The following is a 25,361-nucleotide window of genomic DNA, read 5'->3' on the forward strand; positions in this document are numbered from 1 at the left end:
GGCGTTAGCGTTTTTACTGGATTGACAAGAGCTTGAAACAAAGGACCTGAGAATCTGCAGCCTAAAAGCTAGCCTTAATAACTATTCTGCATTAAGAATATCAAACTTCACGAATTGTCTACAGATAAAATATAGTTAATATATTTTGTTAAAACCGACAAGGTGATAACCTCTTGCCCAAACTCTTCAACACCGTCTTAGAAGATCTGTTGAAGACGCTGGATTATGGAAGAGAGGAATCAATATAAACGACAAATGCATGACGTACCTTAGGTTCGCGGACGACTTGATTCTAGTCGCCGAGAGCACCGACGGACTTCAACTTATGCTAGCAGATCTGCAAGTTTCCCTGAGGATCGTTTTTTCTAAGGTTTCCATGAAGGTCTGAGGATGAACATGTCCAACACCAAAAAAATTACTAAACATCGTACAGGTGGTCAGCGATTATATCAAATACAGGAGATCGAACAACACATTGGCTTAGGGTGGACTGCTTTTGGAAAGCTCGAAAATACGTTGACATACAGACTCCCACAATGCCTCAAGACCAAGGTGTTTAACCAATGTGTCTTGCCTACACTCACCTACGGTGCTGAAACATGGACGCTGACTAAGCATAGCATGCACAAAATAAAAGTGGCACATAGGGCGATGGAGCGTGCTATGCTAAGCATCTCGTTGATCGTGTACCAAACGTGCAAATTCGACGAAAGTCAAAAATATTGGGTTAATATATTGAGGTTAAAGTGGAGATGGGCTGGACACACTGGATGGCCAGACGGGAAGACGGAAGGTGGACTTAAGTCGTCATGGAGTTGTCCTAGAGAAGCGAAAAGGCCAGAGGACAAACCAATCTGTCTTTTTCAAAACCCAGATAGAAAACAAGAATGTATATTTATTATTATCTGCATCATACATCATACATGTACTAATGTGCTTATGTGTTATGCGAAGAATAAAAATAAACATTAATATTTTGTTGGTATAAATAAATAAATAATAAACTAAATGTATATACGAAATAAGATTTTTTTTTTAAATATTTAAACTGGAACAAGGAAACCACGCGATCTGGATGATACTTTTATTTTTAATATTTAACTGCACGCAAATAATACCGTCCATGCATAAAATTTAACAAATAAAAATAAAAATAAGCATATTATATTAGTCACAAAATGATGTTATTATATACCGTTCCATTCAATTGATAAAACTTATGAGAAAAATAAAAAATAATAATATTACATAGAGTTTTCTGAGCTGTTGCCCAATATTAATGGTTGATTCTTGAATATAATTCGATCAAATCGACTTAATACAAAGCGCAATCAATTTTATAGTTATATAAATATAAAAAAACTACAGTGCAATAATTAAAAAAGCCCTATTTTAACTCAGAAACTGCGCAATATATATGTATATATTTATTTTGTATAAGTTTATATAACTGATTAAAATAAAAACTGACATCTCATATATGTATAAAACTGTTCCATCAAACTTTAATTTTTAGACTGTCAAGGTACTAACTACCGTTGTCTTGATCGCTTTTCGTAAGTCGTTATTAAATTGAATAAACGAATTTGAATTGTATCTATCAGAAATATTTTTGTCGAATTCCGCATATTATTCAGGTTTATTATTATTTCAGGATATTCAAGCTGTTTTCCCACAAAATAAACTCATCTTTCATATACATAGGTAAACATATACTATTCCAAAAAGTAACTGTATAAAACCATCCCATTTATATATATTGACTGCCTCGTTGGTCTAGTGGCTTGATATAAGGCTGCAGACCGCGGACCCGGAGGTCCTGGGTTCAATTTCCAAGTCGGGCCAATAAAAAGTTATTGGGTTTTTCTATCAGAAAATTCTCAGTAGCCGCCCGGAGTCTAGTTGGAAGTGTGAACACCTCCGTGCCTCGGAAAGCACGTAAATCCGTTGGTCCTGCGCCTGAACTTTTTCCGGTCGTGTCGGATTGTCGTCCTATCGGATTATGAGAGTTAAGGAATAGAGAGTGCACCTGTGTTTGCGCACATACTTGTGCACTATTATATTTCCTGCGTAGTTGGCCAATCTCTCTTGAGGTTGGCCGCCGTGGCCGATATTAATATATATATATCCAAGAAATAACAAATGATGAATTATAAACATTATTAAAAATTAAGTAGTAGTTTAGTAAGACAATCTCTGAGTTACTGACTTTTTACAACATATTTACAAGCATGAAGTTTATAAAAGTAAATTATTATAGGATAAGAATTGTTTTTAATTAAAAGTGCAAGATCATTACTAACTGCCATGTTTTTAAATCACTTTTATCCATTCTAGAACAATATGAAGTTGTCGGTAAATATTTCGGGCTTAAGCGATTATAGATGATACTCATTTCATGTTTTATTATGTAGCTTTAAAATTTAATAAATTTAAAATGAAAATATTAAATAATATCTTATCCAATAAAAAATAGTTAAATAACATCCGAATTGATTATATTTAAGCTTATCAAATTGAAAACTTGTAGGTTAAAGTACATTGGAAGCAAGTCTATTTCAATACTGGAATTAACTTGGTGTTAGGCTTTGTGCAAGCCTGTCGATGTTGTGTTCCGGTTTCAAGGGTGAGAAAGTCAGTGTAATACATAACTTTTTATTTCCCAAGGTCGTTAAAGCTTTAATAACAACAGCAGTACCTAGTATTGTTGTTTTCTTGTTTGAAGGGTGAGTAAGCCACCTATTCCATAAAAAAAACAATGTCTAAGGTTTTGATGAGCACTTACTATTAGGTGACCCACTTGCCTTGCAGACTGCCTACTAAAAACAAAAAAAAAACTTCATTGTTTAATTTAATATTTTTGCATACAAGAAAAATATAAATAATGTGCAATAAATTACATTATTTCTGGGAGCAGTCGGCCCGCGAACTATTTCCCACTTGCACGACATTATGGCCCATAAATTGCACAGCGAACTGTCGCAAATGTACGTAATATCTTAATTTTTCAAAAAAATACAGATTCTTTTTTTTTTTTTATAGAATAGGAAGGTGGACGAGCATATGGGCCACCTGATGGTAAGTGGTCACCAAACGCTCTTAGACATTGGCATTGTAAGAAATGTCAACCATCGCTTATAGCCAATGCGCCACCAACCCTGGGAACTAAGATTTTATGTCCCTTGTGCCTGTAATTACACTGGCTCACTCACCCTTCAAACCGGAACACAACAATATCAAGTATTGCTGTTTTGCGGTAGAATATCTGATGAGTGGGTGGTACCTACCCAGACGAGCTTGCACAAAGCCCTACCACCAGTAAAAAAGTAAGTAATTCTCGACCCTTTTGTTTTCTTAAAAAAGTGGAGCATTTCTTTTATATGCTTTCATAAGTTTCGACGATCGTAACGTTTCTTATAAAAATATAACCGTATTAATATTTAAGGTCCATAAATAAGTTTCGAAGGAAAAATATTCCGAGATTTATTGTTTTTTATTACATAATATATCACTTACAGTACGTTACATTTACGAGTAGAGCGTGTGCATGAAATTAATCTCTAAATCCTCTCTTTCGAAAACAACAATATATAATCATTCACATACTAATATATAAACCTGACAAGTTTGAATGCACACATCTCAAGATTTGCCAGTTCGTAAATATATATTTGCATCACATAACTCGTTGATAAAGGCTATACTATAACGGTAAGAGTACCATTTAACTTAGTCTGATTATGTATACAAAAACGTGAGATTTAAGCATTTATAGTTAGTTCGTTAGCTTTAAGTAGGATTTACTTACTTTTAACCAAATTATATCTTAGTGCGGAAACATTCGGGTGATATTGAGAAAAAATTCCTGAGACATATATTTACTAGGTGATATGGCTTTGTGCAAGCCGTACCACCCACTCATCAGATATTCTAGGGATGAGTGAGCCAGTATAACTACAGGCATGAGGGATATAAAATCTTCGTTCCCAAGGTTGGTGGCACAGTGGCAATGTAAGGAATGATTAATATTTCTTACATCGCCAATGTCTATGGGCGGTGGTGATCACATAACATCAGTTGGCCCTATTGCTCGTCCACCTACGTATAACATATATATATATATATATCATCATATATATATAAACCTATAAAAAATATATAAAAAAATACATTTTTTTTTCAACTTATTCATTAAATGAGCCTTCACGATTTTTTGCCAATACAAAACTCATTATTATGTAACTCATATAACGAAATTCACCCAAATTAGAAGATTTTACTTAAAATATTAATCACTTTTTTATTTTTAAAATATTCACTATATAAAATAAATATTTTTATTTTTATGAGTATAATAATATAGATGAAGATATGATGCTGATATCATCTATGCAAAAGTTACTACATAAATTGAGATATTTATATTTTACGACGTCTCGATGGAGTTGGGAAAACATGCACGCCGAATGGCGAAATCCTATAAATTTTCATGATATTCAGTTGTATATTTTACTTAATATAATACTATTTTATATAAATCAGCTTAAAAGATTAACTTAATATATAAGTCCAGACGACAATAACTTTTATTCGAAAAATAATGTGTAGGTATTATTGGAACCTGAGGATGCAATCTTTCGAGCTACTACAGCTAAACCAAAAAACTGAGTCACATACTTGACGGTGAAGGAAAACATCCTGAGGAAGCCTGCATGTGTCTAATTTCATTGAAATTCTGCCACTTGTGTATTCTACGAGGAGGCCTTAGCCCAGCAGTTGGACATTAACAGGCTGTTACTGAATCACAAAAGAGTTTCTTGCAAAAAAATGTTTATAATAATGTTAACTGTAGAATATTGTGAACGGGGTATATTTGTTTTAAATACAAATCAATTTGAGTTAAATTATAAGCTCTCTAACCTAACAGATGATAAAGTGTCGAAATTTTATGCGTTTTATTGTAAATTGAATAATACGACTTCCTCACGATGGTTTCCTTCATCGCTGGGTACCAGATGAATTTTATAAACACGAATTAAGCACATAAAAATTTACTGGTCCTTGTCCAGGCTTCAACCCACAATCTTTGGTTAATATTCAGGTGTTCTAATCATTGTTCCATCTTGGCTCATATAAGATATATATAATTCGTAATTATTAACAAAAAATATTACGTATAAATATACGAAATTTACAGTAACTGAAACGAGAAATTGAAAAAGTTTCAAGTTAGAATAATGGATTCTAAATAAGTATATCAAAGTTTTTCCTATTAGTTCTAGTTCGTATAAATTATTGCAATTTAAATGATCTATAATCTTTTTTTTTAAATTAAGAAAGGATAAGAAAAATCCTCTCTTTCTCTGAACTAATTGCAAACTCTACAAAAGTTTTGTTTCGAAGATTTTTCTTTTAATGTACCTACAGGACAGAAGTTTTCTTAGTCCGTACAGGAAAAATAAAAATGGTTTTTTTTATATGACTATGCATAGCGGGAGCCGGGGAAAACTAACTAAAATGCACAAGTGCGTGCTCTTGAAATATTTCTTTCTCTGAATATCCCATGTGTTGGCCAATCCAACACGACCGGAAGTCATTCAAGCGCAGGAACAACGGTTTTTCGTGCTATCGGAGGCACGGGAGTATAAGCACTGACAACTTCAAAACTTCAGGTATATAGGTTTATTGGTTTTCAGTAATTATATATTATTTTAATGACCCTTCATTTTGATGCCTCTACCAGAAGTCCCATAACTTTTTTTCAATTGCCTGCCCCTTTTTTGATCTCAGGACCAATACAAAGCCGCAGATCTGGGTCTGTTAACCAAGCTGACCCGACTAATGAAAAAGAATTTAAAAAATTTATTTTATACACAATAGATATAAAACTGAACAAAAAACCTAAATATACTTTAAATATTATATATTAGTAATTAGCCTTGCCTATATAACCTACATATGAAATCAGTGTTTTGTCGTACTGACCATTTTGATCTGAAATATCTCCTCTTTGGTTAAGAATTCCAAATTCAAATTTATAAATTCATTTAGCTGGTACATTTTAGTTTTGAAAACAGTCATTCATTTGTTTTTTTCTCATTATTTTTTCTTTGGCGTCGCTTATTACCGCACAATGGAAAACATGAAATATCGGTATATTTACGAGTACGAGTTCTACCGTGGCACCAGTGCTACAGAAACAGCTCTAAGGATTAATGATGTGTACGGCGCTGGTGTCGCAAAAGAAAGCACGGTATGTTTTTGGTTTCAATGTTTTCGTTCTGGAAATTTCGACCGTCAGAACCAACCCCGTGGACGGCCGGAGACCAAAGCTCTTTCAATTCAATTGTGGAAGCGGGTCCATCACAAAGCACTTCAGAGATAGCTACAGGTTTCGGGGTAAGTGATAAAACTGTATTTGCTTCAAGTGTATCTTGAAGCAAATCGGGAAAGTAAAAAAACTTGAACGATGGGTACCTCATGAATTGAGTGAGTAAATCGAACTTGCAAACACGCGTCGACTGCTATGTTACTTTGCTCAACCGACACAATAATGAAGGGATTTTAAACCGAATCATTACTTGTGATGAAAAATGGATACAGTACGATAATCGGAGAATCGGAATCGGTACCTGGAGACCAGCCAAATCCTGCCCTAAACGAAAAATGACTCGGAAAAAGTTACTTGTGAGTGTTTGGTGGACTAGCGCCGGTATCGTTCACTACAGCTTTCTAAAATCTGGCCAAACGATGACAGCAGATATCTATTGTCAGCAACTACAAACTATAAAGGAAGAACTAGCTGCTAAACAACCGAGATTGGTCAATCGCTCTATGCCACTGCTGCTTCACGACAACGCAAGACACACTGCATAACAACCACTAAGTTAGATGAGCTACAATTGGAATGTCTGCGACATTCACCGTACTCCCCGGACCTTGCTCCAACTAATTACAATTTTTTCCGGAATTTGGACAACTTCTTACAAGGGAAAAAATTCAAGTCCGATGCGTCAGTGCAAACCACTTTCAAAGAGTTTATTGATTCTCGCCCCAATGCTTTTTTAGTAAAGGGATCAATGATCTACCTATGCGATGGCAAAAGTGCATAGATAACAACGGTGCATACTTTAATTAATTAAATATATTTTACAAAAAAAAAATTGAGTTTATATTCCTCCCGTACAGAACGCCAATTTCATATGTAGGGACCTAATATTAAGTATATTCAGGTACAATTTTTGCTTATAATATTCATAACATCACGTTATGTCTATTATAAGCAAAAATTGTAAATCGTAATTGTCTTTCCAATTATATTTAAAGTCGATATTTTGTTTATCTACACAAAACTGTTTGATTCTAGAAAATTCTGAAGGTTGTGCAAAGCTTTTAGTAGAAATTGCAAATGTACAACGAAGTTGTGTTGTATTTATGTAAAAACGCGTGTATCATTTTTAAACATGCAATTACATTACAATAACCTGGTGCTATCTTTCGACTTGACGTACATTTTAATTAATTGAGATTGTTGTTAAATTATAATATTTTTGACTTATATTGTATTAATCGTAATAAATAATATGTTATTAGCTTAAACCGAAAACGATTTTATATTCGACAACTATGTTTTTTTGGTTTTAATTTAACTCATTCTTTAAAAAGTGAAGCCTTTGTGTTACGGTATATAATGTTTCTTTGACATTATTTAGATATTTATTCTTTAAGAACAAAATTACAATTTTATACTTGCAAATCATGTTAGTGTATTTTGTAATCGTTACTACAAAATTATTATTATTATTATATACGCATTCGTTATTCGGACTCCGAAAACAGTCATTTATTATTGAATAAGTTATGTGGATTTTGTAACCGGTGGTAGAGCTTTCAGGCACGATAGTTTAGCCAATGAGTACCGACCACTCATAAGGTGTTATTGTATGGAGGTAGTTGTACTTTTCATTCCGTTCCGATTCCAAGGGTAAGTACATTTTTTTACTATTCTATAATAGGAAGGCGGACGAGCATATGGGTCACCTGATGGTAGGCGGTGAACATAGACATTGGCATTGTAAGAAATGCGCCACCAACCCTGGGAACTAAGATGTTATGTCCCTTGTGTCTGTAATTACACTGTCACACTCACCCTTTAAACCGGAACACAACAATACCAAGTACTGCTGTTTTGCGGTAGAATAACTGATGAGTGGGTGGTACCTACCCAGACGAGCTTACACAAAGCTCTACCACATGTGATGATGACGTCCTCCTAACGATTTCGGTCAATATCAAAGGAGATTAGCGAACTGCGCATGATTATAGTGTACAAATGTGTGCGCAAATACAGATGCATTCTTCTTTCCCACACAGCACACTCATAATCCGATGGGACGGAATCAGTTTGAACGAAAAACCAAACACTAGGCTGCTACTGAGAATTTATGGACAGAAAAACCCGTATTTAACTTAACGAATTTATCAGCCTGACTCGGGGATGGAATCCAGAACCTCGGACTTAGTAGCTTCATAAGCTATCCACTCGACCAATGAGGTAGTTAAATAATAATGTACTTAAAATGTGAATTAAATATTTCAGATATTATTTTGAATATTGAATTTTGCACCAAATCTTCAGCTTGATGTTATTCGATATGAGGATCAAATTATAATATTTTGTAAGTCAAATATTTGTGTAAAACAACACGTTATATATTTTTTACAGCTCTTATAATTTGTTTTAAATTATTTTTTCTTACATCCTATATTATTAGGTTTTAAAATAAAAAAGTATATAAAATAACTGTCTAAAAATGTTTGTTAATATGAAGGTTTCGAGCTTATTTCACCACGCTGCTTCCATGAAAGTTGTTGAATGGACATATGATTCTTAAACTTATCAAAGGGGAGTCGATGGATCTAGTTGAGTCTACTATCTTCCTTGGCCTTACTGTTGGTGCCAAGTTGCAGTAGGCCTCCCACATTGATAGATTGGCGAGTAGACTAAGCTCAGCGGCTTTTGCGGTTAAAAAAACAAGATTATTCGCCGACGTTGATACGGCTGAACTGAAGGAACTTGTGTGCTAAAGCTTATTATACAATTAATGAATTTGTGGATGATAACAAACCTTGGGAATAAGACGATCGCTGCATAGTAATTTCTCTGTCTTTTTTTTTTGTAAAGGAAACATGACACATATAAAAAAAAACCCGCTGATTTTCTTTCGCCGGTTCTTCTCAGGGCTGGGTGTTTCTTTTCCGAACGGGTGATAGTTTCTGGTCTGACTATCAATAAGTAAGTGTAATGCTTCAATGTTAAATAAATCATTTTGATTTTTGATTTTGAAATAAGACACAAACTTGCGATATTATATAAGCAGTTTTTAAGCACATCTAAAGTGGTATGGTATTGGTATTGGCAATGGTACTTGCCCGAGTTTGATCCTGTAATCTTCGGTTGAGATTCATAGGTTCTAGCTACTGGAACACCACGGGTTCAAGTGTGAAAACTAGTAAGAAATTGATATTCAAAATAGTAAATGAAACAATGTTATTTCTAAAAATCTATGAAAAGCAACTGCTTCGTAGAAAGCCATCAGTCTTACGGGCGCCCTGTTTCATCGATTTCGATCATTGCCGACCCCTCGTCTTGGATAATTATGCATAAAAAATGTACATAAGTTTTGATAACTCTCTTTAAAATGCTAAATCTGTTTAATAGTTATATAAATTTAAGCGAACAATACAATTATAAATAACAAAAATGTTATTCTGTTGTTTCTAAAAACTAAACATTTTACGTAAAATAGATAAATATTTTAACGATTTCAAGTTATTTACAATTACCAAAATACGAACAACTATATTATTATTCTTATGAAGAAGAATACTAGAAATGTGTCTTTACCGAATTATCAAAACGGCTTGTATATCGCCCTTGTGAGTTTATTGGGGTGAAAAATATAATATTACTGCAGGACAAAAAACAGCAATTCTGAGTATTGTTTTTTTCTGTTTGAAGAGTGAGAGAGCCAGTGTAACTACAGGCACAGTTAAGGACATCTTAGTTGCCATGGCTGATGTGATTGACGCTTTAAGGATGGTTAATATTTCTGACAGTGCCAACGCCTATGGGCGATTGTGACCTCTAAAAAACAGGTGGACTATTTGCCAGTCTACCTTTTTTTTCAGCCTTTTGCCGTCCACTGCTGGACGAAAGTCTCCCCCATAGAACGCCAACCATCCCGATCTTGGACAGTCTGCATCCATCGCGAACCTGCCACCTTTTTTAAATCATTGGCCCATCTTGTCACAGGGCGTCCTACACTACGTTTGCCTAAGCGTGGTCTCCACTCTAACACGTGTCGGCTCCATCGGCCATCAATGCGCCTGGAGACATGATCAGCCCCCTTCCACTTCAGTGAGCTAATTCTACGCGCGATGTCAGTGACTCTAGTTCTTTGGCGAATGTCCTCATTTCGGATTCTATCTGCCAGAGAAACCCCAAGCATCGCACGTTTCATTGCTCGCTGAGCGACCTTAAATTTGTGGACCAGTCCTACGGTAAGTGTCCACGTTTCGGCACCGTAAGTCATTACAGGTAGGACGCACTGATTGAAGACCCTGGTCTTAAGCGACTGTGGATTAAAAATATGACGTAACCTCCCGAATCCCGCCCAGCCTTTCCTTCTTTTAGCCTCCTTGTCAAAGTTGTGCCGGCCAAGTTGTATAGTGTGGCCCCGGTAGATATATTCCTGCACAACTTCAAGTGGAGAGCCATTTACGACCACTGGTCTCGGGGATACATGACGGTTTGCCATAATTTTGGTCTTTTCAATGTTCATCCCGAGACCTACTTGTCTTGAAGAATCGCTCAGGCTGTTTAGCATTTCTTCCAAATCCTGCAAAGTCTCCGCCATGATGACAATGTCGTCGGCAAATCGCAGATGTGTAATGTGTTGGCCTTTTATATTAATGCCTACCTATTTTAGATAAAGAAAGACGTAGCATACAAAACTTTTTATAGTGTGAATTAAAAAATAAATAGAACAATTTAAATTAAAAAAAAATGTTTAAAAATTCTACTACAATAACAAAATACTTTTTGTTGTGACACTGAATTTGTTTTAGACACAAATAGGTTTTATTGCATTTTTATATTGTATAGTGTGCTAGCGCGTTTTGAATCCATTAAGTTAACTTTGTTAGCACATAATCCAGTTTACTGTAAAAACTTTTATACGAAACGAGTATCAATGTCAAATTATTGTAAGCATTCAATGTATATGAATATTAACTTAGAACTAGATATAAAACTGCACATAATCATGATATATTGAATTTTATAATTACTTCAAAGTTCATTTTATATCCGTATTTATTTCCCGAAGATGCAAATACAATAATATTTTTATACTATTTTATTTTATGCATTGATAATATATAAAAAAGGTAAAAAACGAGTATGTTTAATTTAGATAACATTGGAATTAAAAAAAAAACATTTTTGCCATTAATTGTTATAAATAAGTGTTGCAAGTTACTATATGATATTATGTTAATCATGCCAATTTTAAAACATGATTTACTTTTGTCGTTTTAATAATTAATTATGGTTTTTCTTAATTCATAATATCTCTATTTTATATTGTTTTATATTTTTACAGATAAATAAATATATTAAAGTGCTCTTTTGGTTTGTTTATATTACTTCTAATAGTATTTTTTATTCTTGATATACAACATAAATATAATATTTTTTTTGTTTTTAAGCAACAACAGAATATCCGAACGAATATAGCTGCCAAAATGTGGAAGGACAACAACAAACAACAACAGCCATTTACCTAAGCTAATTTCACAAATAAATTGATTTTAAAGTCGTTTTTAAAAAAAATATGCAAAAACCACAGATAATATCCACTATCTTTTCTGGGATACCAGATATTTATCTTTGTATTAACTCTGAATATACCGCCTTTGACCTTTTGCTCGCCTACACAGTTTCCTTTAGGTAGAGAATTTTAAATGTCATTTCAAGGTCATTCTGATAATAAAGGTTAAGTATTATCAGAGTCATAAATTTAAACTTAGAAGACTTACTTCTCCGTATTCCTTGTATTTTTCTTCGCCGTTATGATATTTTACACGCCTGTTCGGTGAATCATTTTCAAGCAAAAATAAATTGTTACGTATATAAGTTTAATTATGACGTATGATGTACATATTCTTAAAAGGAACTAACTTTATGTAACTGCCTTTAAGTTGAACGTGATTATTGCTATTTCATTAGAATAAATAATTTCGACCACTGTGTGAACACACAGTGGTCGAAATTCAACCCTAATTATTATTGAAAATCTGAGGAAAACATATATAAGTTTTCATGTTTCGAAATTGTGTTACTTCTTTCCAAAATATTTTTATTGCTAAAACTAAGCCTTAATAGAAACTAAACAAAAAACCTTTGACAAACGGAGAAGAAAGCACTGAACTGTTTAGAAAACACTGACTTTTTTGCCTACTTATAATTATGTTTGTCATATTACGTAAAATGTAATCTATATATTTTAAACTATGAACAATGTTGATAATGTTATCACATTTGTTAGTTAAATATTATATTTGATCAATTTCAAACATATTTAGATATTTTCATAATAATACTTATAGCTTTCACCTTTTTATAGCGAAATTATTTAGTTACTATGATTATGTACATACACGCGATTGATGAAAAAGAGTAATTACTGAGTTTTGATAGTTCATCTCTATATAAGATTATATAGAGATGAACTGTCAAAACTCGGTAATTACTGTCAAAACTCAGTAATGCAGATGCATTCTAAGCCAGTGATAGCTTTAAAATAAATATTTATATTGAAAATTACATATTAAAACAAAACTCGTAAGAATCTACTGGCATAAAGTATACATTGATTTTGTATGTATGTAGTGTGTGTAAGTATGAATATGTTTTTATTTGAGTCACGATAAAAGCTTTCAGATGACTTTAATGCTCTCTCAAACTACCATTAATGAAACTGATGAGGTTTACAATCGTATTATCTTTTTACTATTGTCGAAACGCTAGTAGCCTTATGTGAAACCAATAGAATCTACTCGTAAAACAACTATTTTAAACATCAATTCAAATAATTATTGGGTAATAAAAAACTATTTTTAATAATATGAACTAAGTTACAATAAAGTAGATCGCATTATACCCTTCACTATGAAAAACATATATTATCTATTAACATTTGTACGTTCATATTTTTATATATAGATTTAAAAGCTAAATATGAATTTACTTGTTGCACAAAAAAAATATTGATAGTTATATAATAATGATAACAAATTTTGTATAAATAAAAAAAATATCTAATTGCATTAAATTGCGACCTTCTTCTTTTTTCTCCTTTTTCCTTTATATATATTTTTTTAATATTCCTTATCACTAATACTTATCTAGCATAGTACAAATATGATTACTAAAAATAAAATAACATATTAAAGACAAATTACAGATTTTGCTTCTAAAATGAATATTTAATATGTCCTTTATGAAATGAGTAGGCTTTCATTTCGGTTCTTGCTTTTGAATAGAAAATATCTGGCCTTCGGCCAGCCGAAGGTCGTTTGCTGGTTATATCTTTGCGAAGGGGAAACCCTCCTTTTCTAGTATAAGAGATTTTCAGATTTATACCCTACTTCCTTAAATTTATCACATAACATCTACTAATTTATTATATTGAAACATATTCTAATGTCAAACGACATATTTTTGTAAGATCCATGGATCGAAGTGAAATCCGTTTAACGAAGTCGCCAAAACTACGATTTATTATTACTCCTATAATGTAGCACTAAAGGAAAGAATCATATATTAATAAAATAAAGAGAGCGTGTCACCATACACCGGCTATAAAATTTTTAATAAATAGGCCGATTTCACGATGACTTGTCTTTTTCTTCCGAATGTCAAATTACTGATGTCAGAAAGAGAAGAGGGAGTCAGAAAGAGAGCACGTAAATATAGCCAAGTCTAGGCTTAGACTAAAAAATTCAATGATCAATCATGTCCAAAATTAAATTGCAAGAACATTTACCTAATCATTAATAATTCAAAGTATAAATCTTGCACCGATAGCATCTTAATGTCGTTGAAATGGAATCCTTTGTTACGTACGAGTATAAAGAAGAAAGATGCTGGTACCTCCGGAAATGAAACTATTTAAAGAGTTTAACACATATCATATAAATTGCTATCGATATATTGGATAAAGTAAAAATCTAGTTGTATCTTATATCAAAGTATGACGTTAAATATAAATATTTTATTTAAATAGCTAAATGAAAATGTAATATAATCTTCAATTAAATTCAACTTAATTAGCAAAATATTTGACATAGTTAATGGCAATTATATAATTATAATTAATTATAATTGTCCTCCAATTTCAATAGAAATCGCTTACGCCGGATCCGTTTATGTTTTATTAAAATGGCTGGCGTATATTGAAAGTTATTGTTTTGCAAAATTTTCACGATTACAGCGCAATATGTGTTTTATGAGAATAATTGACATAATATGAACAATATATGTTGCTTATTAATTTTACAATATTAACACAAGTATCTTGTAAAACCTTAAAAAATTTAGTGTGACTTCAGTGATGAATAATATCAATTTGCGTCGCTAGGCCTATTGAAATATATTTGTAAAAATCCTAATAAATGAATTTACACAAATCAGAGTAGTCTGTTTATATTTACATATCTAGAGTGATCAGTGTATTCTATAGCAGTTGTATTTCAAAATATAAATATAAAGTGTTGTTTTATTTAAAAAACATAACATCTTAGTTCCCAAGGTTGATGGTGCCAAGATTTAACATGCTGACGTGTATGGGTTGTGCTGACCATTTACCATTACACGTTAATGATACTAAACCAGAAACCTTCACGCAGTTACAAACAACAATACAAAACTTATACTCGATCAAATAAACATGAACATTATATCAAAAATATATAAAAGCTCCAATAGCGCAACGAGTCGCCCAGCGATGTTAATGTCGCAAGTTCGATACTGACCCCTTCGGCTATTGTCGTCCCCGCACCTAAGACAAGCTGTACCCTTAGTTGGAGGAGAAAATAGGAATATTATTATTCCTTAAAATATGGGCCGTGCTATTATTCTTTTATATATCGACATCAATTTTTATACATAAGATTAAGTGTCTCTAAGAATCATATATAACACTTTGGGTGTTCAGTCCTAACTCGAATGAAAGATTGTACAAAGCAGAAGTAACGAGCATTTTAACAATCAGCAAAAACAGGATATGATAAAATATAGCCCAGAGGGCACATCGATTCGCTAGAATAAGTGGTGGGGCAACCTTCATCTGGATTTATTACTCACAAGTCGCGAATTTGGCAAAAATAATTTGGCTTTCTGCCAACATAGAGCCTCTCTCGGCTTATATCGATCCGCGTGTAAATCTTTGTATGACGTCAGTAAGCGATAGTACAAGATATAGCGTTTACGCGCATTCGAGATAAGATTAGGGTTGACAAAAGTGGTCCCATTGCTATTGTCCCGTGGGGTTAGTCTGCGAAGGAATTGTTAAGACGTATGTATGTAGTTTCTACATCTAAGATATTTGTTTAAGAAATATTTTTTACGGTTATATAAAAAGAGATTTTCGTTTTATAAAGGATGTAATAGTTTTTTATCTACTTCAGAGTTTTGTGTAATTATTATTAGTAGTAGTAGTAGTAGTTTTGAAATAATAAAAAAACTTTCAGTTTGTTATAGAAAATGACACATATTTATTATTATTATTTTTATATAAAATCGTATTATAAAAACGTAATTACTGTTTTCTTCAGAAGACATACATATCGTTAATTTATTACAAACATTCTGAATCGGAGGACGCTTAAGATTTCATTAATTTTATTGTTATTTTGTAAAATTTTAAATAAAGTATTCAAATTGCCCATTCGATCACCACCACCCATCGCCATTATAAAAAAACATAAACCATTCCTTACGTTTCTATGGTTCCTTTGGAACTAAGATGTTATGTTTTTTGTGTCTATACTTAAACCGGTATTAAGTTTAGTTATATTTATTTAATAAAACAATCTATTCTAATATTATGAATTCGAAAGTAACTCTCTCTGACTGTTACACTTTCACGTCTTAACCGCTGCAACGATTTTGATGGAATTTAGTATAAACAAATCTTGAACCCAAAGTAAATAGGCTTCTTTTTTAATACCTGCCAGCAAACATGAAGAAGAAGCCACGGCCAAAAACTAGTACATTATATCTGAACATCTTATAAATACGACTGCTATAGTATACACGGATGTCATCAACAACTCATTTTATAGAAATCATTTATGTAAGTGTCCAGTGTATGCATACTTCTGTGATTTGACTTCAATTCATCCTAAACTCACATTGGAGACGGCTTATACGCCAATATTGTATGCCAAGATTTTTCCTTGGGACTTCTCCAAAAAGCTTTTATGAAATGAATGAATTAATTAAAAAGGTCCCTTTATATGAAGACCTTAAATCGTCAATATAAATATTTCCTTTTAATAGTAATGGTTATTTATTAAAATCCTTGTTTTCTTTGTAGATTATTTAAAAGACTAAAACAAATGCTTGCATGATGTTTTAATCTGTTTTTGATGAAGTGTACGAGTCATGTACTCGTACTGTTACTTTACTGTTTCACTCAAATAGTTATAGATGGAAGGCCTGCCTCGTCAGTCTAGTGGCTAGCTCTATCCAAGTCGAGCCGATAAAAAGTTATTAGGTTTTTCTATCGAAAAATTCTAAGTCTCAATTCCGTGCCTTAGAAGGCACGTAAAGCTTTGGTCCTGCGCCTGAATTCGTTCCGGTCGCATCGGGTTTGCCGTCCCATCGGATTATGAGAGTGCACCCGTGTTTCCGCAAAAAATTTGTTCATCATAATATGTACTGGCCAATCTCTCTTGAGATTGGCCGTCGTGGCTGAAATCGGTCAGGAGTACATCATCATCATCATCATAGATGGAAGGTTATAAAAAAAAAAGTGTATTTAAACATGCCTTATTTCATTCGTGCCACATAATATTTATTTTTTAAATGTCAAAATAGTAATAATAGGAAATAAAATCCACATGCCTTTGTTTCTTTAAACTACATAGATAAGGAACGCCTTACTTATTTTCAATTAGATTTTGCTTAACATTTTTTTTAATCTTATATATTTAATAGTTATTGTGTTAACATTTACAGTCACATAAAACTAAGGTAAATTAAAAAAAAATAACAAGAGGTTTGTTGGATAATTGATAATAACAAAATTGCCTTCCATTATATATTATATAATACACAAAATACACAATGAAATAAATTAACATTTAAGAATAATTAAATGTATTATAAATACATAAAAAGGAAAAAATAAATATAAGCAAACGATTCATATCGTTAGACCTGTTAGTCCTGTATTACTAAATATTACGTACGAGTACATACTTTAGCAAAAGTGGGGACGATAGAAGTCTTATACTTATTTCGACCTAGCTCTATTTACCAAGTCTGGATTGTAACGTGCGATAAAAAACTTACAGCCTTTCTTATAGCGTTAATTAGTGGCTGTTTAATGAAACACTGATTTATCTCTTTCTGCCGTTATTCATTTAAGATTCGAAAGAAGAAGACACAGTTACCTATTCACTCGCTAAAAAATGTTTATACGTAAGGCCGTTAATAAATAATTGACGTTGACTTATGTTTATTTGATGAAATATTTATACAACCTTATCAACTTTAGATTCCGTTACTTATTATTTTATTCAATTCTGTTTATATTTAAGTGTTAACTATCAATTTCAAATCAACTAAATATACATTTCAGCAATGTTGAATACGTGGCAGATAAATGAGTTGAACTAGCAACTGTTACTCAGCTTAACTACTCAAATGCAACTGTAAATTGAAACTGATGTACAATACAGGTGATTCACTAAAGCCTGTTTACTAAATTCAAAAATCGATCCTGATTTATAATGCAGGCCGATCCACTAATTCTATATTCAAATAAAACGTTCGAATTTAAACGGATAATAGAATTGTAAAACTGATGATTACGTTCGAATCGTTTTGATTATAGAAACCGGACATTAATAAAATTGTTTAATTTTTGGCTCAATTCATTAAAAAAATAATTGAAAATTATTTTGCTTTTTCTGTTATATTTTCATAAATCTTAAGCTCTTAAATTTAGTATACAATTGCATTATTTAATAGAATCTATATTAATATGTTTTACTTTGAAATATCATATCATTAACGAATGCACAATAGACATAAAACTTTCACTTTCTTTCTTTTAGTAATATTAGTTGAACAATGAACGTAGGTTTGCGATTGATTTATTACTTTCGAAAAACTAGGTAGGTATGTTTTTTCAGCGAGACTTCGAGATATATTTATGCGTATTCGGAGTCGTTAGAGTAATGTTCATGTCCCACGTTTGTGAATTATGGTATCTCATCATGTGATCTTTTTATTATTGTAATATATATTTAGTTAGAACTGTTCTATTCAAAAATAATACGAGCATTTAATATCAAAAGGCGTTTATAACCATTTTTTTTATTTTACAACAAATTTTGTTTACCAAAAAAATGTTTTATTAATTCCACTGAAAACAATCAAAATTAAAAACAAAATAATAGTGTAAGATTCCAAGATTTTTTATTCTCAAAAATTTAAAGATGATATCCCCTCTTATTCCACCCTTATCCCCTCATTCGTGACAGATGGACTGGTTCATTATTCGAAAATCGGAATTGCGATTTAACGAGGAAATGCTGCTAGAATTCTCGCTGCCATTCGATTCGGTCATGATTTATACAGTAATTATTCTTCAATTTTGATCTAAATATAAAATGAAAGTTTTTATTTTTATTATATATATATTTGTATTCATTAATTTTTTGTCGTCCAGTCGAGATGGCCACTAGGCCATTCACGCATTCTGACCACTAGGTCAGAATGCGTGAATCTTAACCGATGATCGTGGGTTCAAGCCCGGGCTAGCACCACTGAATTTTCATGTGCTTAATTTGTATTTATTATTCATCTCGTGCTTGACGGTGAAGGAAAACATCGTGAGGAAACCTGCATGTGTCTAATTCATTGAAGTTATGCCACATGTTTATTCTACCAACCCGCATTGGAGCAGCGTGGTGGAATAAGCTCCAAACCTTCTCCTCAAAAGGGAGAAGAGGCCTTAGCCCAGCAGTGGGACATTAACAGGCTGTTACTTTACTTTACTTTTTTTTTTCCTATTGCTATTATAGGATTATTTATTTTAAATACTTGATGGCTTAAGTACTATAAATATTTAATTTAGATGATAGCACAATAATGAAACTTCCTTTTTAAACAATAGGTTTTTCAAAGTCGTAATAAAGTAGTGTGACAAAAATACTTAACAATAATACTGACTATTAAGATTATAGAAATAAAACATTTTATACAAAATCTTCATTTATTGTAGATTTTAGATTATATTTTGTTATTTATCACAAAGAAAACCACGACTATATTTGAGGCACGGGACATCGCTCGAACTCTATTTATTTAAATTTTCTATACTGTTGATAGATAAGCCAATAACTTTTCATTTATTCTATAGGTATCTATAATCTGTAGAATTTAAATATCCATCTTATATTGTTGAAATAATATAAAAGCTAATTAAGTAAACCAATGTAACTAATATTTCGTGTACATTTAAAATTGCCTAAACCTAAATTTTATTAGTCAATTACCTGAAAATATATTTTAATCCTATCCAAGTCCTTAACAATGTCATTTCCGTTACTGCACAATCGACATAAAAGATAGCTATAAAGGTAACACATATTAGGCTATAATTCTGTTTTATTTTCGAAAAATATGAACAATGAAAATTGTAAGTGTGGGTTGCAAGCAAAACTCGTGATTTCTTTTTCTGTTTATAATAGATCACTCCCCCGCTTCGCGTTCGAGGTGAAAAAAAGTGTCACAAGTTTTGCCAGTGTCGTGTTTTGTTAAAAAAAAACGACTAAACAAAAATGGAACGAAAATTTTAAGACTGCTACGTATATTTTAGCTTTAAAAACGCGAATTCATTTTGTCTTGACTTCTGTGCGAGAATAATGAATATAAAGTTTCTTCCTAAAAAAATAATTTATTACAAAATTACTAAATAAATTTTAATAAATAAATAATATTTATTTACTTACCTCTAACGAAATCATTCCAAAATGTACTTTCCGTGATTTTACAAAAACAATAGTCACAAACCATAAATTTTAGTGATTCTTACATAATTAACATTCACATAGTCCCATAAAAAGTTTTACAGTAGTTTTGTTTGATGTAATAAATTCAACCCATATTAAAAATTATGTATTCATAAACGCGGTTATTATACCGAAATGTTTTTCAAACACGCATTCATTTGTAGCTTGTTTTATCTGTTACGTGTTTTGCGCGCGAAATATCTGGAAGGGAGCCACAGGGACACAGCAGCGATGGTTTCCTCGGCCCTACTAGCAAATAAAGCGGGCGCCTGCCTGCCACTCTGTGCGCCGAACGATGCGCATGGCATTTATTACCAACAACTTTAATATTATAAAAGTTATTCCATATATTTTGTTATTAATACTTTTCTAATGTTATAAAAGCCATTACTATGTAATTATTAACAATTTCGCTTGTCATATCATACGAGTAAGTCGATGCAGATAATGCAGATACCGATAAATATATTGTCCAGATACTTATTTTACAGTTTATGTCATCTATTAGAATATAAAGATATTTATTTTCACAATTGTTTTGATAATATTAAAATTTATATATGGGTAAGAAAATAAATCTTTAAATTTTATTTGTTACATAAAAAAAATTTTAATTACGTTTCCCAATTGGAAGTTTTCTTCTATATGATATTAACCACTAATCTAACTGGCTGCATTTTATTTATTATAATTTTTTATTGGTAAAAATTTTATTTCGATGTTTTCAAAAGACCTGAAGTTTACATAACTGAAGTTTCAATCCCTTAATATTTTTTACGAACAATAAAGGGTTAAAAAATATTTTTAAAAAAGAGGTTCTCCTTGCTTACTAAAACGACATATTTATCACGTCCAGTACATTGTTCACTTCTTTTCTACAAAAAAAAAAAAACAATAAAAATTAAATCCGAATTCGTTTCTTAAAAGTATTTTAAAAATGGAAGCGGTTCCGATGTGCATTCAAATTATGTTTGTTTTTGGAAGAAGTCCTATTTATTTAGTCTTAATCATCTCGTTAATAGAAAATACAAGTTGTTATTGTTACATCTATCAATGCAATAACTACGGCTATCATTACAAAATAAAGTAGAAAGCGATAATATTCGATCCAATGTTATTGATACAAAGATAAAATGTGACACACATCGCGTGTTATAAATGTTTGTCGGATTATTATAAATCGGTTTTTTATTACAATAGTAAGTAAACGAGCTTATTCGTCCGCATGTTAAGTAAGAGGGGAGACGTTGGTGTTGGGAGAGGTTGTTAAAAAAAGTCCTTATGTCCTTCCTCGGGTTCAAGCTTGCTTCATATTAAATTTCATCAAAATCGGTTCAGTGTCCTAGCCGTGAAAGCGTTACAGATTTACGTATACATACATATTTGAATGCTGAAGTAACTTTGTCTAAGTTACTTCAGCATTCAAATATGAATAGATTTCAAAAACCATCAATATCAATGTATCATTTCTGCCGGGGGTTCAGTGATAGTTTTTTTTTTTATTACATTACACAAGAAGACACTCGAGCATCATCGATAGTCTGACGACGATGTTATTCTTAGAAATTTGTCCTTTACCTAACAAGATATCTACCTAAGCGGACTCACACCTAGGTCGTTTATCTATAAAGTCACAGCCGAAATATTTACCACTCCTCAAAAAGGCGAAGAAGCCTTTTAGCCTGGTTTGGAGCATATTCCACCCCGCTGTAACAATGCAGGTCGGTGGATACACGTGAAAGATTTTCACCAGCCAGATTTACATTCAGGTATCCTTGCGATGTTTTTATTCACCATCAATCACGAGAGGAATTATTAACGCAAACGCAATTAAAAAGATGAAAATTCAGTAGTGCTTGCCGGTTTTAAAGTCGAAATCACCGGTTACGATTAAATTTTCAAATCACTGGCCCATCACGGCTCTTCCTATCTACAGTATTAATTTCCTACATAATATAAGTATACCTTAAAAAAGTTTATGAACTATATCATCAGAATCATAAAATTAAACTTATAAGTTAATTTTTTGTAGGGTTTTTGTAGGGTTTTATCTAAATAACTCTTAAATATATTTAAAATAATCAAATCTCAGTCATGTAATTTTAATTTCACTTTATAGTAAGAAAAATAAATACCTAAGATTATTTGGACATTCCATTACTTGCTTGTGTGTGACGTCAGTTACTACAATTCTTTAGCAAGGTGACGTAGCGAACTCTAAAAATGCCTTTCACTTTAGAATGTAACCATCAAATAAAACTCATGAATAATTTCAACCAATTGGTCAGCTGGCTCGTTGGTCTAGGGGTATGATTTTCGCTTAGGGTGCGAGAGGTCCCGGGTTCAAATCCCGGACGAGCCCAATTGCGTTTTGTTCTTTTAATTTATTATTTATAAAGTAGCTTCTTTATGGAACCTGCATATGGGTTTTATTACATATATACCTTTATTATTTTTATAATTTTTTTTATATTTATAATTATTTAATACAAATATAAAATTCCGATGAAATATTTATGGATAGATATTTTGCAAATTTAATTTAAAAAATTAAATTTCATAATTTAATACTTTAACTAAAACTGGGAATGCCAAACAAAATCAAAGAATATTATAAAAAAAAATTCACAAATCATCATACTTTGTTATATATCCCGTAAAATACATAAAAAAGTTTCAAGAGCTTAGATTAAAACATTCATTTCCACGTATTAAAAAAATGTAAAGCATTTTATTCGAAGGAAAATAAATATATTTCGCCAAAAGCCGTCTGATGCGTGCCTTCATTATTATTATGATTTAAAGAACGTACGGGACAAAAGGATTCAAAGTCAACAATTATTCACCTCGTTTCAACATTCCCCAACATGCGAATACGACATTAATTTTATTTCAAATATTCAGTCAAGACTATAAGCTCCAGACCGTTATTATAACTGTCAGTGTATAATCAAAATATTTTAATATTTTTTTATGAAAAGAATCATTAAATGATAACTAGAAATTTATATTTATGTTTTTAATTATCATATTTGAAAGTTAAAAGAGACAGTTAACGAAAATATATTTTAGATAATTATGAGATATTTGGAAAACAGATTTGAAAATTAAATATTAGTCTTACTCTTTGTTAGGCTACATATTATTCAATAACCTTATAAGCTTTTAAAAGTTATAATGATACAATACTATATTATTATTAAAATAATCATTAAATGATGACTAGAAACTTATCACATACAGTTACAGGGTAATATGTCACGATCCTTTTAAAGGGTTATAGTTCAGGACAATAGCTATCAAATGACCCCCAAAATGCTTATGCAAAAGTGTATCGTTTTCGAGTTATTAATTTTTTAATATTTTTTTTATTTAAAGGATGTTTAAGATTCTAAAATTCAATAAAAAAAAAATCAACGTATTTTCCCTATTTTTTTTTTGTATTTCTTGCTAGGGTACATCCTAGTTAATAATAACCAGTTATAAAACAAAAACAATCTTCAAGCATTTTTAAATTACAGATCCAAAACTGTACAACTTTTCGATTTTTAATTTTGATTCTTTAAGTTACTCGCAATTTTTTTGTAAAAATCACTATGGCTCTTATCGTGCGGATCATTTTAAAAACATCTGCGTTTCCTTAGCTATCCATCGGTACATAAAAAGTACAGTAACAATCATAAACTCAGGAGAAAATTAGATAACAAAGAGACCAGGTAGGAAATTCTAAGAAATGCTATTGTTAAGAAATTAAATCTGGATCAAAGACAAAAGGACCTCAATGCAAAGTAGTTAAAGATTATTTTTAATAGGGGTAATAGGTAAAAAAGGAGAGATAAACCAGAGCTGTTTGTGGAATACTATTATCAATTCCTTTGAATTTACCGTCATTTTTTCTAATTTCCTTTTATCTCATTTCTTTTAGGAATAAGAGTAATAAAACCTTGTCGGGGTACATAATACTCACTGTACTTGCACTGCTCGTATAGTGTGGACGCGCTTTAGTGAATATTGATCTCTTAAATTTTTGAAAAAAAACCGCTTCGTTTACTGGACTCTGTTTCTTACAACTTCGTGACTCGGCTAGCTAAAAGGAATTTGTGATTTGTGTTTATGATAACTTGGCGCGTAAAAAGGACTATTATGGCTGCAGAACAAAATTCTTCTCGTCGTCCGTACTCTAATGAGGAATACGCTGACATCTTATTTTGCTATGGATATTGTAACGGTGACGCCGCAGCTGCTCGTCGTGAGTATAATCGTCGATTTCCGCATCGCCGGACACCTGACAATAGTGTCTTTATTGGTGTGTATCGTCGAATTAGAGAAACTGGTCGCGTGCAAAGGAGACAATCTGATTCCGGACGCCCTCGTGTCCGTTCTCCAGATGAAGAAGATGTAATTATTCGTCATTTTCGAGAGGACCCTACAGTTTCCACCAATATTGTGGCAAACCGACTGGGCGTATCTCAATGGAGAGTCTGGTTTACTGTCCACGCGGCTGGATCGTATCCCTATCATTACACACCCGTACACGTGATTGAAGAAGGAGATCCTGCAAGACGTTTACGATTTTTGCCGATTTATGCTACACTGTGATGCAGAAAATCCCAATTTTTTGAGAAAAATTTTATGGACAGACGAGTCAAAGTTTGACAAAGATGGTATTACTAACTACCACAATATTCGATATTGGTCTCAAAAAGAACAGGGAAACCCTCACAAAAAGCGATTAAGCGGTTCCCAAAGACGTTTCTCGGTAAACGTCTGGATGGGGATTATCAATGATAATCTTATTGGGTCACATTTCCTACCTGATAACTTAAATGGTGAAAGTTATGAAAGCTTGCTTAGAGAAATCCTGCATGAGTTACTCGAAAATGTTTCGCTGAAACTTAGGCAGAGAATGATATTCTAGCATGATGGTTGCCCCGCACACTTTCGAATGTCCGTAAGACAGTGGCTAGACAGCAATTATCGTAATAGAT

The 25,361-nt window shown here is 32.1% G+C and overlaps 2 protein-coding genes and 1 non-coding gene across 3 annotated transcripts in view; 2 read left to right on the forward strand and 1 right to left on the reverse strand.

The window, feature by feature from the left end:
- Window positions 1–20,577, reverse strand: part of LOC126776249 (dopamine receptor 2-like) — a 144,928-nt gene extending 124,351 nt beyond the window's left edge. The window contains exon 1 of the mRNA XM_050498566.1: window positions 20,314–20,577. The gene's annotated coding sequence lies outside the window, so the exon portion shown is untranslated. The remainder of the gene's footprint in view (window positions 1–20,313) is intronic.
- Window positions 1–25,361, forward strand: part of LOC126776258 (aurora kinase B) — a 216,423-nt gene that overhangs the window by 83,188 nt on the left and 107,874 nt on the right. The gene's annotated exons all lie outside the window — the stretch shown is intronic.
- On the forward strand, window positions 22,664–22,735 carry Trnap-agg (transfer RNA proline (anticodon AGG)). Its single transcript has one exon. It is a non-coding gene; the product is annotated as a tRNA-Pro (tRNA).

The sequence above is a fragment of the Nymphalis io genome, chromosome 20 (assembly GCF_905147045.1).
Source record: "Nymphalis io chromosome 20, ilAglIoxx1.1, whole genome shotgun sequence".
Classification (NCBI taxonomy): domain Eukaryota; kingdom Metazoa; phylum Arthropoda; class Insecta; order Lepidoptera; family Nymphalidae; genus Nymphalis; species Nymphalis io.